Source organism: Stegodyphus dumicola, chromosome X2, assembly GCF_044657685.1.
Source record: "Stegodyphus dumicola isolate Sdum_Otavi_A_Nest chromosome X2, ASM4465768v1".
NCBI classification, from domain to species: Eukaryota; Metazoa; Arthropoda; class Arachnida; order Araneae; family Eresidae; genus Stegodyphus; species Stegodyphus dumicola.
In genome coordinates this window covers 71,189,340-71,209,386 of record NC_140781.1, presented here as the reverse complement: position 1 = coordinate 71,209,386, position 20,047 = coordinate 71,189,340, and the positions used below count along the sequence as shown (strand labels likewise).

At 35.3% G+C, this 20,047-nt stretch overlaps 1 pseudogene; it reads left to right on the top strand.

Moving 5' to 3' along the window:
• Positions 1-642: 642 nt before the first annotated feature.
• Positions 643-1,402, top strand: LOC146992776 (uncharacterized; annotated as a pseudogene).
• The last annotated feature ends 18,645 nt before the right edge of the window (positions 1,403-20,047 follow it).

Below are 20,047 nucleotides of genomic sequence, written 5' to 3'. Positions count from 1 at the left end.
GGATAGTCGAGCATATAAAAAATGAAATACTGTAATAAGTGAATAGAAGAATAATCTACTAGTCTAAACTCATAAAAACATTTCATCTTATTTGTATCAACTTGACTATTTAATATTATGCACGATTTTGAAAAAAATGTATGCTGCTGATCTTTGGAATATGATAACGGGTGATTTTTACAATGGTTGTTATGTGGATTAAGACTGCAAGTTGAGACTTTAAATATGAACAATAGTAATCTGAAAATTTGAAGTAGTAATTTTATATCCAACAATCTCTGCCAAATAACTTCCATATTTTAAGAAATTAAAATATATATTTTTAACCACTTGTTATTAATTTTATACAGTTGTGGTGTTGCCATGGAAACACCGTACGAAGTTTTGTGAGTTCTGCGCATGCCCGCCTCGGATGAGCGGCAGATGGTAAGGAGAGAGCGGTGTGTATGGAGCGGGAATTTCCCTTTTCATCGAAATGTTATTATTGATGTGTAAAATAAAGATTATATATTTTATACTTGTGTCTTGCCTCACAATGGAACTCCTACATTGGTGACTGACGTGGGACAACGCACATATTTTGATCGTTTCTTGGAATCTGGACAAAATACGAAAACGAAACTATCCAAACATCATTAAACAATGGATGAAATATCTGCAGTGAAAATACCTCCTTTCATTCCTTCTGATCCATCTCTTTGGTTCACGATGGTGGAATCTACTTTTAAATTAGCGGTTCCAAAGGCTATAACAGAATCCAGAACCAAGTATAACCACTGCGTGGCGCATTTACCTCCTGACATCGCTATGACCGTGAGGGATATCATCATTTCTCCTGACCACACGGATCCATATGGGAAACTGAAGAATGAAGTCATTTCACGCTGTGGTGAAAGCAAATCGCAGGAAATACGTCGCTTACTTGCCGGTGAGCAACTAGGGGATCGAAAGCCGTCTGAACTTTTACGCGTTATGCAGCGGCGTGCAGAAAATCACAACGTGACGGATACTTTTGTTTTGGAATTATTTCTGCAGCAACTACCTACACATGTGCAATCTATTTTAGCATCGATCATCCCTCTAACCACACAAAAGGCTGCTGAAATAGCAGATAAAATAATGGAAGTGTCATCTGCTCAGGTAAGCGTAGTTTCTGATTCTTGTGCATCATCTAGTGTTACACCGAACTCTGAACTGCTTAGAGATAAAATCGCTTCGCAAGGAAGTTGCATTTCTACGACGTTCAAGAAGTCAGTCTCATAATCGTAATTTTCGTCATGCATCAAATCGTGAGAAATCTGAAAAAAGTGATCTATGTTGGTACCACCAAAAATTTGCTTCTAGAGCAAAAAAGTGTACCCCACCCTGCAATTTTCAGGGAAATTTCCAGGGCAAGGAGTAGCGGCGACATACGCCTCGCCTTCTAGCTCTCGTCGCCTATTTGTTCGTGATCGCAAAACCAATATTAATTTTTAATTTGTAGGGTTTATATTTATTTTAACTAACATTTATTTTAAGTTTAAACTATCTTTCCTGTCAAGCCTTACTTTCCCCTGGAACTGCCAATGCCAGAATATGTAAATTTTAGTAGAACGCGCAAGGATTCAAATTATCAGCGGAAGTATTATGATTTAAATAGCAAGGAAACGAGTTCGGTGTGTGATATTCTTACTTCACGAGCGCGGAGGTAGTTAGCGACATATTGAAGAACCCCGCGTTTCGGCCTATGTTCTTGGCGGGAAGTAGTGTTAATCGTTCAAGTGAGCTTCAAGTCTGCTGAATTAGCAGCGGTGTTGTAAAACGCGGTGAGTTAGTTATTTTAGAGAGCCTCGTAGTTAGAGTCTTGTCTTTAGTTTCTTTTCAGGTTATTATTTTTATTTGACCGCCGAGTTGGCGCAGTCTGTGAGCGTCAAGAGCACGCAATTGTAATTTTTACGTTGAATAAAAAGGGACGTAAACCCTTCACAAGACTCTGTATTTTATCCAGTTTTCACAGTCACCTCTTGGTTGCGTGCAAGTTGGAGGCGCGCAATGTTACATTGGCGCCCGAACACTTATCGAACTGAAATGGCCGAAAATTGGATGGAAGCCGCTGGACAACACCAAGAAATGACAAGCCAGTTAGAAGGATTTGGATACCTGGTCCAGACTTTGAGAGCGTCAATCAAGCCAAACGTCCATTTCGACGGAAAAAATTCGGTGGCGGTATTTCTAGAAGGTCTAGAAAACCACTTTCAGCTCTACCCTGTTCCTGAAAGACAAAAGGTTGCCATCGCCACATCAGCACTAAGAGGACAGGCCGCGCTATGGTGGAAAAATATAGGCAAATTTTTATTAGGGGAATTTGGAAGCCAGACATATACATTTGAAAATTTCAAAAAATCGTTAGTAAAGGCCTTTCCCATAGTGAAAAATCACGCACGGCTGGAAGCCGAGCTATATAGTTTCTATCAACGGGATATAGCAGAATTGACGGACTTTATTCTGCGAAAAATCAAGCTAACGGATATGCTGTATGGAAAGAAACCCGATGCGGAGATTATTGAAATAATATTACCAAGATTGTTACCCGCTGTTCAAGACTACTTTGAAATTAGAAACCCAAGCACATTGCAGGAACTCTTCGAATTGGCGGTGAAGTTTCAAAATCGCAGAATAGCGGAAAAAGCGAGAGGGGAAACATATTCTCAAAGTATCCGAAGGAAATCTTCAAATGAGGAAACCAGAAATGGAAATCGCTCTTATGGGGGAAAGAGCTATCAAGCTAACGCATCGAAACTCGAAGGTCAAGGCCCAAAAAGAAAATTTGAAAATAAACATCCGCGTACCCAGAAGACACAGATTGAAAGGAAAGCTTTAAACGAGTAGAGGGGCCTATGAAAGGGAGGGTCCAGACCCCGGAAGTTTTAAAAAAACCCTCAAATAGACATTTAAATACGGTCATCGTAAAAAACTCACAGCTACCAATTATACAAGTCCTGGTTGGCGATGTACCAGTAGAAGCCCTCATCGATACAGGAGCAGAAGGAAATTTTATGAGTGAAAATTTCTTCAAAAAAAATTTTTATAGGGTACGATTATTTAAAACCAAAAATACGGAAATTATAGCGGCGCAAGGAAAAACATGTCACTGCATCGGGAAATTATCATTAAATTTACAGGTAAAAGAGGAAAGTCTATGTATTAATTTTTGTGGTGAAAGATCTGCAACATTCTCTTATTTTAGGTATGGAGTTTTTAAGGGCCGCGAGGGCCAAATTAAATTTTCAAGATAGTTCCGTGGTGTTGGAGATGGACCAGAGGGTGGTGGAACCTGTGGAGACACCGCAATTGGACCTTAGCCATCTGAATGACCATGAAAGTAAAGCAATACAGCAAGTGGTGAGTAATTTTTCTCATTTGTTTTCAGAAAAACCAGGAAACTGCACAATAGTTACGCACAAGATTCAATTAAATGCCGAAAAACCTTGTAGGACTAAACCTTATCGGTTAGACAAACAAAAAGACGTAATCATCGAAGAACATATTCAGGAGATGTTAAAGAATAAATAATAACGCCCATAAATAGTGAGTACGCGAGTCCAGTCGTACTATGTAGGAAAAAGAACGAGTTTCCTCCCTCGGATAAAAGGGCTTGGAGGTTTGCTATTGATTACAGAAAACTAAATAGTATTACCAAATTTCCAGTTTACCCTTTGCCGGTTATAGACGAGATCATTAGACAGATCAAATCGACAAGATATATGTCTACTTTGGACTTAACGTCTGGCTACTATCAAATAGCTATGAGACCCGAAGATATACATAAAACCGCGTTTATAACAAAATCAGGCACTTATGCATTTTTACGCATGCCCTTTGGGTTGTGTGGGGACCCATCAACATTCCAGAGAGCTATGGACATTGTTCTAAAGCCTGTCCTAGGAAAATCAACTTTAATTTATCTAGATGATATAATTATAACGAGTAGTACGTTGGAACAACACATTAATGATCTAGAACAAGTTTTTAAATTATTAAAAGAGGCCGGTCTTACAATTAACGCCTCAAAATGCAAGTTCGCAACTAAAGAACTTAAATATCTCGGTTATAAAATTTCGCAAAAGGGTATAGAAACGCAAGATTCAAAAATAAAAGCTATTAAGAATTTCCCACCGCCCAACACCGCCAAGAAACTTTCTTCTTTCCTTGGGTTATGTTCTTACTATCGATCTTTCATAAAAGATTTCGCTAATATTGTTGAACCACTCTTAGTAATCAAAAGAAAAAGGGGTAAATTTACGTGGACAGCGGAAGCTAACACAGCTTTTGAAAGATTAAAAGAAGCGCTTATTAATGCCCCTGTTTTAAAATTCCCGGAGGGGGACGAAAACCTGGAAATTGCAGTAGATGCGTCAGACTATGCGGTGGGTGCGGTTCTTATGCAAAATAACCATCCTCTGGCATTTTTTAGTAAAACATTGAATCAGACACAAAAGAATTATACAGCTATAGAAAGAGAAACATTAGCCGTATTAATGGCTGTACACAAATTTCGAGTTTATTCCGGCAAATCGCCAGTAACAGTCTTTTCGGATCATGCGGCTGTTGGTAGACTTTACTCGGGGAAAAACCTAACGCCCAGGTTAATAAGATGGGCTTTAAAACTCCAAGAATATAATATCACAATAAAATATAAACCGGGTAAGGAAAACAATGTAGCTGACGCAATTTCTCGTATAAAACTGGACGATGAAGGAAATGAACTTAAATGCGCTGTGTTGACTTCAAAAATTTTAGATTCTAGAGATACGGTTATTACTGAACTGAAAGCTGATCCTGAATTTGGAAATATCTATGCTTATTTGAAAGACCCCGAAAGCTTCGAGCACACAGATATCGATGCGATAAGAAATAGAGCAAAAAACTATGAAATAATAGATAATTTATTATTTTATACGAATACAACAAACGAAAATCTTGAGTATAAACCAGTCATCCCAGCCTCGCTTCGATTAAGCATTTTGAAGGAATTACACGAAGCAAAAACAGCGGGCCATTTAGAGGTCAGAAAGACTTTAAAAAGGGTACGCGAGGCGGTATATTTCCCGCAATTATACAAAATAGTAACGGCGTATGTCAGGTCCTGCAATCAATGTCAGTTAATAAATGATATTAATTACAGCCCGGCCGGGTACTTAAATAGCATTCGCGCTAGATTTCCGAATGAAATTTTAGGCATAGATCTCCTTGGTCCCTTCCCCCAGAGCGAGTTAAATAAAAATCGTTTTCTTTTAGTAATAGTAGATCATTTTTCAAAATGGACAGAAATTGTTCCACTTAAACGCGCGTCAGCCAAAACAGTCGCAGATGCATTCTTACACAGATACATTTTAAAATACGGTGCACCGATAAAAGTCATTAGCAATAACGGAAAACAATTCATTAGTCAAATATTTGAAAACATATGCAATGGACTTGGCATACGCCATATCAAAATGGTTCCGTATAGACCACAAGCTAACATAGCAGAAAGAGTTAATAAAAATATAGTAAAAATAATTCGCAGTTACGTGAGCACACATCACAAGCGCTGGGATGGCTACATAAATGAATTAGCTTATGCTTTAAGAACGGCAAATCATGATACTACGGGTAAAACTCCAGCAGAATTATTCTTAGGCCGAAAATTAATTACGCCTTTAGATAAATTATTCTTTGTGCAACAAAGAGAGCAGGAGTTTAAACAAAAAGATGTGCAAAAGCTGATTGATCAGGCGCTTAAAAGCTCGGATACGGCAAGAAATAGGCAGAAAATATATTATGATAGAAAACGCCGTGAAGCAGATTTTAAAGTTGGGGATAAAGTATTGAAGCGTAAATTTTCTTTATCAAGTGCCCCAGACAATTTTACGGCAAAGCTAGCTCCAAGGTTTGAAGGCCCCTATGTAATTCAGGAAATCAAAGGAGTAGTATTATATCTTAAGAACGAGAGAGGGGAAATCTGTAAAGCAAGTCCCGACCAGGTGAAAAAATACTATAATCCAAATGATTTTGAAATCCTTAAAAGTTTCTTGCAGGACTCAAGTCTAAACGAAATAGAAGGTCCAGAGATAACAACGATTCCACCACCCAAGAAACAGAGAACTGAAGAGAGACCTAGCCCTTCTACAACCCGGACGTCGGTATCAAAAAGAAAAAATAATTTTCAAACTCCAGCGTTTAAGAAAAACAAGAATACAGATGAACCGGGTAAAGAAACCGTGGTAAAGAGAAAAACACCACCTACAAAGGATAGCAGGAGAAATTACACATCAAGGAGAACGCGCACACGGCCACAGAGTCAGGTGCCAGCAAGGCCGCCGTTCCGGAAACTGAAACGGCAACAGGAGGCGCAAAAATACGACGAACAGAAGAAATTCAAGAAGGACTCCAGACCGGAGGACGTCAAGACCAGCCGTCCCAGGGAAAAACGGAAATGACAACCACCAGACGATTACTCCGCCAAGAGGCCAGCATGTAGAGGACGCAAAAGAAAAAGTAATGTGGACGACACTCGGAGGGCAATAAGGAGAAGATTAACATCCATGAAACCTCTAACTTGGGACCAATTTTGCCAAAAACGAATGACGGAGTTTCAAGCATCGAAAACTCAAAGATAAGTTAAAACCTTCTAAAATTTTTTTTTCTCTTTTGTTCCGAAATGTTATGCATAAGTACGAAGTTCTATGTTTTGACGAAAGTCAATGTCTCGGTTGAGACTTAGTTTTGTTTTACTTTATTTAGCTAAGGCAAAAGTATTATTTTCTTTGAGTGTAAAAGCTAAAAACAAGCATTTTCTGTTGGTCGAAAGACTAATTCTGTTATGTTAAAGCCAAAACTTGGCCGAAGATAAAAATAACTTCGTATTCTTGTATTAATAAGAATTTTAGTTTCAGTGCCGCCAGCTTGGCGAAGAATGAGTAAAGTAAAAATTTATTTTCTCTTATTCATTTTATGGTAAATTGTAAAAATCATATGTATTAAAATTTTGTAAATGTACGTAAATACTTGAATGTTATGTAAAAGTAGAATTTAGTCTAGAAGCATAAAATTGTAGATGCTAAAAGTGAATGCTTAAAAGCAATGAAGTCAAAATTTAAGTATTAAATTGTAGATAAAGTCATGCTTTAGAGCGAAAGCCTGCATGTTTAAAAGATGAATGAGGGGGAAGTTAGAATGAATGTGTTTTGTAGGGTTCTCCACCTACATTTGAATTTTTAAGAATATTAAAGTAGCTCATTGAGCTGTAGAATGTCGAGTAAGGTGTGTCTATTTGGTCGTTGAATTCTAACAAATCATGGTGGTTAGGGGAAGTGTTGTAAGACTAAAACACGAATATTCCCGTTTGACACCACACACGGTGGAGAGCCAGGGTAAAGTTAAATTAATGCTTGAAAAATTGAATGAATGTGAAGTAAGCAATAACTAAGAAAAACGAATCGTTTAAAAACAAAAATTTATTGTGTCAAGAAAGTGTAACTTATAATGTATTTAGAAAGATACTGATACTTATTCTTTCCAGATGCTGGAAGGAAAGACCAAGATTGATTGATGAAGTCCAGGAAAAGTTGCTGTAAGAAGAGAGCTTTATAACGATCAACAGAATTTTAGTATACAATTTGTTACATAAGATTTTTTTGTGTAAACGAGGTTCTCGCCAGTTAGTTCAGAATTAGATAAACTTACAACAGGTCGTTTGTAGGACCTGCTTCCAAGTTTTCCAAATTCTGGCAGCGGCAAATGTAGGGTTTATATATATTTTAACTAACATTTATTTTAAGTTTAAACTATCTTTCCTGTCAAGCCTTACTTTCCCCTGGAACTGCCAATGCCAGAATATGTAAATTTTAGTAGAACGCGCAAGGATTCAAATTATCAGCGGAAGTATTATGATTTAAATAGCAAGGAAACGAGTTCGGTGTGTGATATTCTTACTTCACGAGCGCGGAGGTAGTTAGCGAGAAATTGAAGAACCCCGCGTTTCGGCCTATGTGCTTGGCGGGAAGTAGTGTTAATCGTTCAAGTGAGCTTCAAGTCTGCTGAATTAGCAGCGGTGTTGTAAAACGCGGTGAGTTAGTTATTTTAGAGAGCCTCGTAGTTAGAGTCTTGTCTTTAGTTTCTTTTCAGGTTATTATTTTTATTTGACAGCCTAGTTGGCGCAGTCTGTGAGCGTCAAGAGCACGCAATTGTAGTTTTTACGTTGAATAAAAAGGGACGTAAACCCTTCACAAGACTCTGTATTTTATCCAGTTTTCACAGTCACCTCTTGGTTGCGTGCAAGTTGGAGGCGCGCAACGTTACAAATTGATACCGGTAGTGATTGTTCCTCAATTCCAGCCTCAAGATCTGATAAACTGACTACTCCTATTCAAACTTTTCTGGCTGCAAATGGTACTCAGATAAATGTATATAAACAAAAGTTATTATCTTTAGATTTAGGTTTAAGAAAACAGTTTGTTTATCCTTTTTATGTATGCAATGTTCAAACTGCTATAATTGGTGCAGATTTCTTACATTATTTTAACCTACAACCAGATCTTAGAAATCGTCGCTTAAACGATACTTGCACCAAATTAAATTCTTATGGTATTTTATATGTTGCTAGTATATATTCCGTGAAATCTGTAATTTGTAATGATCATTATGCTAAGTTGTTAAATGAATTTCCTCGTATTGTTCAAGCTCCCTGTGCAAACCAAATTGTCAAACATTCAGTTCTGCATCATATTGAAACTTTTGGCCCTCTTGTTTTTGCCAAACCACGTCGGCTTGCACCCGATCGTTTGAAAATTGCAAAAGTGGAATTTCAACATCTGTTAGATTTAGGCCACATTCGCCCATCCAACAGCAATTATGCTTCGCCATTGCATATGGTCCCTAAAAAGATATGAATGATTGGCGTCCTGTCGGTGATTTTAGGGCCCTTAATGCTCAGACTAAAAAGGGCAAATATCCAATCCCTAGTATTATTGATTTCACAAGTGAACTCCATGGGTGCAACATATTCTCCCATGTAGATTTAGTCAAAGCATTTCATCAAATTCCGATTGCTCCCGAGGATGTCCATAAAACTGCTATCTGCACACCATTTGGACTTTTCGAGAGTACTCGGATGCAATTTGGTTTGTGCAATGCATCAAGTACTTTTCAAAGGTTTATCGATGAAGTGACGAGAGGTTTAACCGGTGTATATGCATTTATTGATGATATTTTGATTGCCTCTAAAAGCCAAAAAGAGCATATTAACAATCTACGAGCTCTCTTTAAAAGGTTAGATCATTATGGTTTAGCAATCAAACTCTCAAAGTGTACATTCGGAGTTCCTACTTAGATTTCTTAGGATATAAAGTCTCTAAAGAAGGTATTTCTCCCATTCCAGATCGAGTTGAGGCCATTTCTAAATTTCCTAGACCAACAAGCTTAACACAGCTTCGCAGATTTCTTGGCCTATTCAATTTTTATCGCAGATTTGTGCCACATGCAGCGCACATTTTGTCCCCTTTAATTAAGCTTCTCGAAGGTCATTCTAACAAAAAGAAATCATTCCGTCCAACTAAGAAGACTGAAAATCCTCTTCCGTAGTCTGAGGATGCCGAAAAGGCATTTTTAGCAGCTAAAGAAGCTCTTACAAAAGCTACTCTCTTAAGACATCCAATTCCTGGTTCTCAACTCAGTCTTTGAACCGATGCATCTGATGTTGCTATTGCCAGCTCTCTCATGCAACTCCAAAATGGTCAATGGGAGCCAATAGCATTCCTTTCTTTAAAACTGAATAACAGTCAACGGAAATAGTCTACATATGACCGCGAACTTCTGGCAATATATGAGTCTATCAGGAAATTTCGGCACATGTTGGAAGGTCGCAACTTCATCATATTTACCGACCAAAAACCACTGACATTCGCTTTCAGACAAAAAGCAGAAAAGTGCTCTCCTCGACAATTGAGACACCTTGACTATATCTCTCAATTTTCTACTGATATACAATATGTTAAAGGTCAGGAAAATGTTATTGCTGACACATTCTCCCGAATAGAAGTAGATTCTGTTTCTCGCTCACCTATTCTGGATTTCAAACAGTTAGCCTCAGCACAACTTACAGACCATGAACTACAACAATTACTAACCTCTAAATCTTCTTCTTTGAAGCTCTCCAAACAGTATTTTCCGCTTGAAGATATTTATCTCTATTGTGACTTCACAACCAATATCCCTCGTCCTTTCATTCCCTTTTCATTTAGACCTAGCATCTTCCAAAGTATTCACAACCTTTCGCATCCAGGTATATCTGCCACTTCAAAATTGATCCGCAGACGTTACATTTGGCCTAACATGCACACTTTTATCAAAAACTCTGTGAACGCTTGTGAGAAATGTCAGCGTTCCAAGATACACAAGCATACAAAATCACCCATTTCGCCATTTTTACTTCTTGATGCCAGATTTTCTCATATTCACATAGATTTTATTGGCCCATTACCAATTTCTGAAGGTTATCAGTATTGCTTGACCATAATCGATCGTTTCACGCGATGGCCGGAAGTAATTCCTACATATGATATGTCGGCTGAAACAACTTGTAAAGCTCTAATTAGTGGATGGATAGCTCGTTTTGGATGCCCTTCCACTATCACTACTGACCAGGGTTGGAACTTTGAATCGCATCTTTTCAGGGAGTTCACGAACCTGCTGGGCACTCATCGTATTCGTACCACTGCCTATAGACCTCAATCAAATGGAATCATTGAACGTTTTCATCGCCAACTAAAAACAGCATAAAATCGCAAGAGAATCCTCGCTGGACAGAATCGTTACCTCTTATACTTTTGGGTATTAGATCTTCCTTCAAAGATGACATCCAAGCAACTTGTTCTGAGTTAGTCAATGGTACTACCTTAAGACTGCCTTCGGACATTTTGTGCTCAGATCAGCTTTCTCCGCCATCCCCGAAACCAACATATGTAAATAGTTTACGATCTATCATGCAATCTCTGATTCCCATCGCAACATCAAAACACTGTTCAGAGCCTATCCACATTCATCCATATTTAAAATCGTGCTCTCATGTTTATTTGAGAATTAACTCAGTCAAGCCTCCTCTTCAACAACCATACTCAGGTCCTCATCCAGTCATTGAGCGATATGATAAAACCTTTATCATCTCCGTGCACGGTAAAAATCAAACTGTTTCAATTGATCGACTCAAACCTGCATTTTTCATTAGTGATAAAACCTTTGTCCGTAACACTAAACCTTCCAATAAGACAGACACACTGAAACCTACCATGTCACATGTTCCTAAAACTGTCACAAAATCTGGACGACATGTCAATTTCCCTCAACATCTGTCTAGCACCTACTATACATAATTTATATATATTGTTATTTATTCAGTATTTCATTATGTAGTTTAATTTATTATATGTTTTATATTGTACCTTTTACCTTCAACATTATCATTGTATAATATAAATGCTGTATCATTTTTTTTTGTGTATCGTTCGGTCTCCCTCACTGGGGGATACTCTGTGGTTGTTGCCATGGAAACACCGTACGAAGTTTTGTGAGTTCTGCGCATGCCCGCCTCGGATGAGCGGCAGATGGTAAGGAGAGAGCGGTGTGTATGGAGCGAGAATTTCTCTTCTCATCGAAATGTTATTATTGATGTGTAAAATAAAGATTATACATTTTATACTTGTGTCTTGCCTCACACTGGAACTCCTACAAAGTACATTCTATAATTTAAATTTTATTTACTTTCATCTATTTTAATGTTTGCCATTATAAATTTTATACTACTTTTTTAAGATTTCATAGTTGCTAATTAAACTTCCTTTACAATTTATTTAGTTATTTTATACATACATTTATATTTTATGTAAGAAAGGGATTTATGTGCAATAGATATACAGTGAAAATCATTTAACACAAAACTGAGGGGACTGAAATATTTTTTCGTGTTAAAGAATATTAAAATATATATATATTCAACAAAATTAAGCTTATTAGAGTACATTTTAATTACATAGATATGTGTATATGCATGTATTTAATAAAAATCAATGAAACAAAAACATCCACTAGAAGTTAATACAAAATTTTCAAGTTTTTTGAAAAACAAAACATTTATTGAGTTTTGGGAAAATAATCTGATATTTTTCTTTGCACTGTCTTTTTTTTAGTATCAAATTGTTCAATGTCAAACATTTTGTTATTCATTTCACCATTGGAATGTGCGTCTGAATAACTGTCCATACTTTTTATGATATTCCTCTTTTCGGATGAGGTGGGAACAGGAACTGCATTATTCATTTTATTTTCATCATCAGAATCTGCGTCAATGATATTTTTCTAGCTTTAAACAAACTTCAAAATAACTTTGTCCGCCATAATTGGGGCTGTACACACATTATCATAAATTACTGCAACGAATTCTTCCGGTAGTACAGTACGACAATTCATTAATACAGAAACTTTCTCAAACATTTTATTAAGTGTCAGCTCAGTTTCACTATCCTACTTCTCTATTTCTTTTGGTGCCAAAGAATCTGATACTTTTGAGAATTGTGTTTAATGAAAATAATTTTCATTCATCCTTGGAGTTGCTGAATTCCATGCAGTGCAACATATGAACCAAACTCCCTAATTTTTACTCGCACTGCCATGTACTCGTCACCGAATTCCAAAGCTAACTGATGAGAGATGAGATGTTTGTGTGGCGTTTGAAGAGGTGGAAGGCGAAAGTAGCATAGATAAACAAAACTGGCTCGTGTCGCAGGCTATTCCGAGGGTATTTCAAAGCCAAATTAGCCTCTTTTCTCCGAAATATGTGAAACCACCTCTCTTTTATTTCACATCCCGTTTAAATCTCGGCTGCGATGCCACTGTTTTCTGTATTTTGTTCATTTCCAGAAAGGATATCTTTTCGTGTTAAGAGAAACAAAATGCATGAAAATACATAGTACAGTCAAAAGTTGTTAATCTGGACTCGTCGGGACTTAAAACTGCGATTCCGGATTGTCGATTTTTCCGGATTATAGATCATCAATTTAAATCTGGTAAGATGGCATGCAGAAATTATAAAATTAAAAATATGAAACCGTAATTTATGAAATAAAGAACAATTATGATCTAAAGGGTATCAAAATTTACAAAAAAAGCTTAATATTTATTTGTTTACTTTATTAAACATTTGTTTCAATGTAAGTTGTTTAAGTTGCTTCGTTTTATGTGCTAATACTTTCTCTTTAATTCTATAAACAGACATAATTTCTTGTTCAGTTACACAGTTCCACTGTTCAAGTCCTATAATTGCTGTGCCGAGAATACCGACTAATTTGTCAATCGAAATTTTTTCGTTTTCACTAACCTCTCTGTCACTTTCTTCATGCCTTTATCCATTTTTTGCAGCAATTCCACTTTTTGTTTGATGGACATCGAAACATGCTTTCGCTTTGTAGATCCCTCCAGAATCAGAAAGTCTTTTTGACATAATCGAAAGGTCAAGCTTACTTTTTATAAAACTGCTCTAAAAGCCTGCAAAAAATAATATGCCTGATCTAATTAGAAAATTAAGGAACAACGCAATCTGCAACATTAACTGAAATAGATAATTAGGTAATTTCAGCCTAGCTTATACCATCCGTTATACATTAAACGCGCATGCGTAAACGCTATGCATGTGCAGAAAGTTTGTAGCTTTGAGGTCCGGATTATAGATCATTCCGGATTATGGACGTCCGGATTAAAGAATTTGTACTGTATTTATTTATCCCACATTTTCATTTTGAAAATGCTTTACCTCAATATTTTAAAAGTTGATTTTTTGTTGAACTGAAATATGTAATATGAAAAAATTCTATCATTCAAAATTCTATCTATCTATATGTTAAAATATCAAAAAACATAATTCAACTCAGAATTGAAACAGGAGATAAATAGAGATAATAATAATTTGGGGTATTTGATCCTCTTCCCCTAATAGTCATTTGAAACATTTTAGCGTGTTTTTCCATTCAGCTGAAACAGTAAAAATATAGAAAAATTCCCACAAAAACATAATTTGGTTGAGAAACAAAACAGGCAAAAAAAAAAAAAAAAAAAAAAAAAAAAAAAAAAAAAATGGGTTGGCGTCAGGAAACTGATTGGTCTAAAACTGGGCTTCTTAAACATTTTTTCAGTCGTGACCCTTTTTTATCATAGATTTTTTTCACAACCCCAAAATATTTACGAAAATTTTGTGGGACCCCATAAGCATTGCGAAAATCCAACACGCACGTGAGTGAAACTGTCAATTTTTTCACTTGTACTGAAGGATAACATTGCAGTTTTAGGTCATTATCTTTAATTTCTCATTTTAAGACATAAAACAATGTGAAAACATTAATGAAGTAACAGATGAAATGACAGCGTCATGTGCAAAGCAAGTAAAATGAACATTTATATTATAAAAAGAATGCGTTGAAACATTTTTGTTTTTCTCTTTGTCTGTATTGTCTTATCTTCATCTATTTTCAGATACATTGTGTAAAAATATTGGGTAATTGTAAAATTATTATATTAAGTTTAAGAAATACCAAAACTTATAAAAAATTTTGCGACTCCCTGCTGTAGATGGGGATTGCGATCTACAGTTTAAGAAAGTCGTCTGAAATAACGTTACAATATTTGATTTTGCTAGAACTTTGGATAAATGAGGCCACAGCCAGTGCGGTTATGGCAGGTGTGCAAAATTTTGGAATTTACAGAAATATCGAGTAGCAAAATTTTTGGAACTTAGGAGAGGAAAAGTTTTTAGAATTTAGGACCCACAGAGATTGTATAGCACAGCAAAATGTACCTGCTGAAGCTAGGACTCCAGTGCATGGTTATATTCTCGTAAGGAGTGTATGCCTGAATGCAGAGATGCATTTGAGTCATCATCGCTAGGTCACCAGCCTACACAGCATTGTGTCATGCGTCATTCATGTAAATAAGGAATGAAATTGATTGCAGTTTAGTTAAATAACCTAACTTATTCCTAGTAAGTATTATGCGAGAGTACTGTAATTTTTGAGTAAGAATAAAACACTTGCTTTTTGTTCATCTGAAATGGGATAGATTTTCTAGCAGTTATTCCAGCAGAAATTTGAAGGAACGGATCATTCTGTATTCAGTTAGATAATCAAAATACACAAGCTATGAACATAACATATTAAACCGTAATTCACTTTTCATATTGGACAGCCAATGTTTATCAATTTTCACATAAGTCGTACTTTCCCGTAATTTTGAAAATACTCCATTGCATGCTGTTCTGTTGAAGACAAGCCCGAAATAATTTTTTTTCAAAATGCAATTGATAACTTGTATTGTTTTTTTACAAAATTTAAACCTGGGAGTCATGAACAAATTTGTGGGGGGGGGGGTCACCAAATTCAAAGATATTTATTTGACAATAAAAGGTATACGGAATTTGAAGAGAATTTTGGATGTTTTTTAACATTTCCATATTTTAATTTTGATTTTATTGCTTTCCACTTGATTTGTGTGTTATGCTTGATGATTTCCAAACAGCTCGAATCGAATCTCAAAGCAATTGCATACGCGTAGCTAAGATGTAGTTTTTTCGACTATGTTAGTAGTGTCTTGCATGTAATTGTAATACGCATCATTTATAAACCATGTTTCTTAATTCTAATCAAATTTGTTGTCAAGTAAGCACATAACATTTCCTAAGTATTGGAAAATTCAGTAGTGTATCAAAGGATAATAAAAACAATTTTGTTTTAGCTACAATTTTGTTCATGATGGTTAAATGGCCCAAAATAGATACCCAATGTTCACAAGAGAAACGGGATGGATGGACCAATATGAAATAAACTTAGAGAAAACCTATTAATGAAAATGCAAACAATAATGAATCCACTGGCTCTCTTTCTACTTCTAAAAAAATTGAGTAAATATCAAGAAGACTTTATTTTATACTGTTTTACATGTTGCATTATTAATGGAAAATGAATATCCATTGTGTGTTAAATGCTGTGAAAACTTGGCACATGGAAAGTATGAAATCTGCGAAATTAAAAACACATTTAGAAACGGTACTTTTCCGTTTGCCGGTGCAAACGATAAAGTTGCTAACAATGGTACAACTGATGCCAAATAGAATACCTTCGCTGGCAACCTTTTACACCTCATTTTCAAAACAAGCCGCAGCCATTTCTTATCGGATTGACTGTACTGTCATATAATTACATAGAATTTGTACAAGATAGTTAAATTTTATGCTCTAAGACCATTCGCGGTAATTAAGTCAATTAGAATGCAATCAAACCGCTCACCTGAAGGAGAAAATATAGAAAAGGCAAAATCATGGGTCAAATTCATCAATTCTAATGAGAATGGACTAGCGAAGTAAAGCACTGTGGTTTTACATAATTTCTGAATAAACTATTCATACGAATTGGAATAATTCTTGCATTTAAACTTGTATTCCAAATTAAGATTTAACTTGTCATTAATGTAGATAATTTCTGAGAGAATTAGATCTTTGTAGCGTAGTTTACGTGAGATGAGATCACGTGATACGAACCGACAAATCAGGATGTTGAAACATGAAAACATAGTAAATTCTTAATGTCTTTTTACAAATTTATTATCTTTATTTATTGGCTTTTTTACAAAATTTTAAAAGGTATTAAAATGTTTATGCCTTCAAAATAAAAAATTCTCAGAACTAACATTTGTTAAAATTTTTTATGTGTATATTGTATGCTGTCGACAACAAAGTCTGCTTGGCGAGATTTGCGCCAGTGAAACGGAAAGTACCTCAGAAACTAAACATAAAGATTAAGTAAATAAATCTGAAGAATTTTTTTAATGAATGAGCTAAGAGCATGAAAAATTAAAATGTATTTTTGAAAAAATATACAACAGTTCCTGAGAAGGATTTACAGGCATCTTAAAAGTTTCATATTTAATTGCAAAAAATTTAAAACCTCATACAATTGGAGAATCGCTCATTCTTCCTTCAGCAATTAAAATGACATCATTTATGCATGGAGAAAAATATAGTAATGATTTAAAACAATAGCATTATCAAAAGATACCGTTTCTCGCCAAATTTCTGTTATATCAGACACTATAGAATACAAAATCCTGTCTTTACTATACTTGATGAAACTACCGACATTACTAAAATGTCTCAATTCATTGTTTATCAGAGATGCGTTTTTGAAGACGACGCAGTAGAATATTTTTTATTTTGTAATATTTGGGAAGGAAAAGCAATTGGAGAGAAAATATTTGAAATTATTAACAGATATTTTGAAACTAATAATCTTACCTGGACACACTGTGTCGCAGTTTGTGCTGATGCTGCTGCAGCATTAACAGTTAATTATAAAAGACTAATAGGGTTAATAATGAAAACTGCTCCCCGTAAATATTTCATCATTGTATGACACATAGACAAGCTCTTGTTTCAAATTGATGAAGAATTGCACAAGATATTGCAGGTTATTACTGCAATTGATTACATTAAAAGGCAAGATCCTAAACAGATGTCTCTTTTTAATACAATGTAATTATATAAGTTCTGTATATGAGACATTATTACCAAAGTCAGTTGGCTTTCACACAGAAAAATAGTGAGACATATTTTCGATTTGAGAAATACAGTTTACAAAGAAAAGAAACATACATCAGCAAGTTCATTCATTAATAATGATTAATTAGGAAAACTCTTACATAGTAGGAATTTTCTAAAAACCTAAGCATTTTAATACTGAGCACCAATATTGAAGCTTTTAAAACTGAGCTAATACTTTGGCAAGGAGAATTGAACAAAAGCAACAGAAACATGGTTTTCAGAATTTACTAAAGAAAATAATACAGATTTCTTGTTTAAAACAACATATGATAAAACTGACAGAAAATTTATTGAAAAATTTCTAAATAAGGAATTAGGTTGGATCTGTGACCCATTTTGCCTTTGGTAATTTCAATTCCAATGTATCTATAAATGAAAAAGAACAATTAATTGATATTTTAAGTGACGGAATACTGTGTGTTCGAGTTAAGTCTGTAACTTGCCAAAAATTTAGTTATCTATTGGAAACAAATATGCCGATTTAAAAGGAATGAAAGTAAATTATTACGTTTCTTACATAAAATTGTACGGCAAACCTTTAGCTTATATTTAAAAATTCTAAAATGCTTATGTTACATTTTTCTGTTATATAAGCATTGAAAGTGGATTTCTCACTGAAATAGAAATAATTTTGCTATTGAATTAACATGGGGAACTTTTTCATTGAAATATTTTTTCTCTGTGACATTAGTTGCTTCTACTACAAACTAAAGATTAAAGAACTGTTTTTAAAACATTTCGAATTCGTTGTCATATTGATCTATGAAGCACTAGATTAGCGAGTTTTATTGACAAATATAGTTTTTAAACAATCAAAAATTTTCAGCGGAGATAATTATTTGTCAAATATGAATGTGTTTTCAAAGCGGAAATAAATAATAAGTGATAAAAAGAAAATTAAGTTAGAACATTCATATTTCTAACAAAGTAATTTAATCTTTATAATACAATATATTTTACAATGTGAAAGGTTATGCGAAGATTATGATAGTACCTAGAGTATTCAGCATTTCGTATAATACTATAACCAGATAATAATAATATTAAAAAAAATTTTATCTGAATGAAGTTTTCTTATTACAGAAACAGTCAAATTATGCAATTACATAAACGAATGCACTTTCAGACAATACACTTAATACTGTTTACAAGTGCAAGCTAAAGTTCTGTTTATGTTACTTCTCGCCCTTCAGCGCATGCTCACGAATTACCATCCAGGCGAAACTAGTCGATTTGTCCATGACGTCAAAAATTCGAAAAGTGGGTTAGGGTTTGGAAATACGCGTATATAACACACAACTAGTTGAAGATAATTCTAAAGATTTTAAATCTAGTTAATAGTATCATTTTCTGTATCCCAATCAAGACCTAAAATTTTAGCTTGCGCTAAGGAATCATTCATTGATAAACCGTTCTTTTAACCACATGTCTTTCAACTTCTTAGACTTCGAATTAAATTTACGTAAATTCACATTCGACTGCTTTAAAATCGTAACTGCATCAAATGACAATTGGTAGGCCTTTTCTACTGTATTCGTTCCATAATACAAATCATCGACATATAAAGAATAATTTAACATTTCATAACTTTCAAGATTTTTAGTGATGTATTTTTTAATATGGTGCTTTATTGTGGCTGCTAGAATGAATGTACTGGTACTAATACCAAATGGTAAACGTATCATGTTTATAATTTTGGAATGATTCAACTGTTGTCATTCTGAAACCAAGGAAATTTTAAATATTTGCGATCTTCCTCGGTAATACTTATCATAAGAAATGCCTTTTCTATATCAGCGTGTTATCAGCCGATAGATGGCATTGTAGAAAAGCCGCCGATAGGGGGCGTACGATGGCAATCGAGAATCGGGAAGCGAGAGAATGTGATTAAGGTTAAGAATGTTTCGTAATGATATGTATATATGTATATATTTACTGTAATAATAAAGCATTTATAAAATGCAAGAGTTATCCCGATTAAATGAAAAGTGAAAGCCCAACTTACTCCTAGCCGTCCTGTATGTGTGATTATGGCAAAGCCTCGAGGGCTATCTGCCTAAGGGAAGGGATGCCTTCGTGGAGGACTTTCTAAGGGAAACTGGCTCGTATACACCTTACACATGGGGAAAACCACGAAAACGCCCATGCAGCCAGCCCGTTCGCGGGATTCGAACCTCGGACCGAACTACCAGCGTTCAGCGATTTTTTCGCTCGGCCGATGGTGGGCCCGCTAGCCGTCCTGAGATTAATAACGGAGATTAAAAGCTAACATTTCAGAAGCAGGATGATTGCTGCAAGCACACATTGAATGACTCGCGTACTAAGAACGTGGAAGAAGGGGTAAGTTTCGTTTTTAAAGATTTGAATGCATGCGAACTGTAGAATAATTCTAAC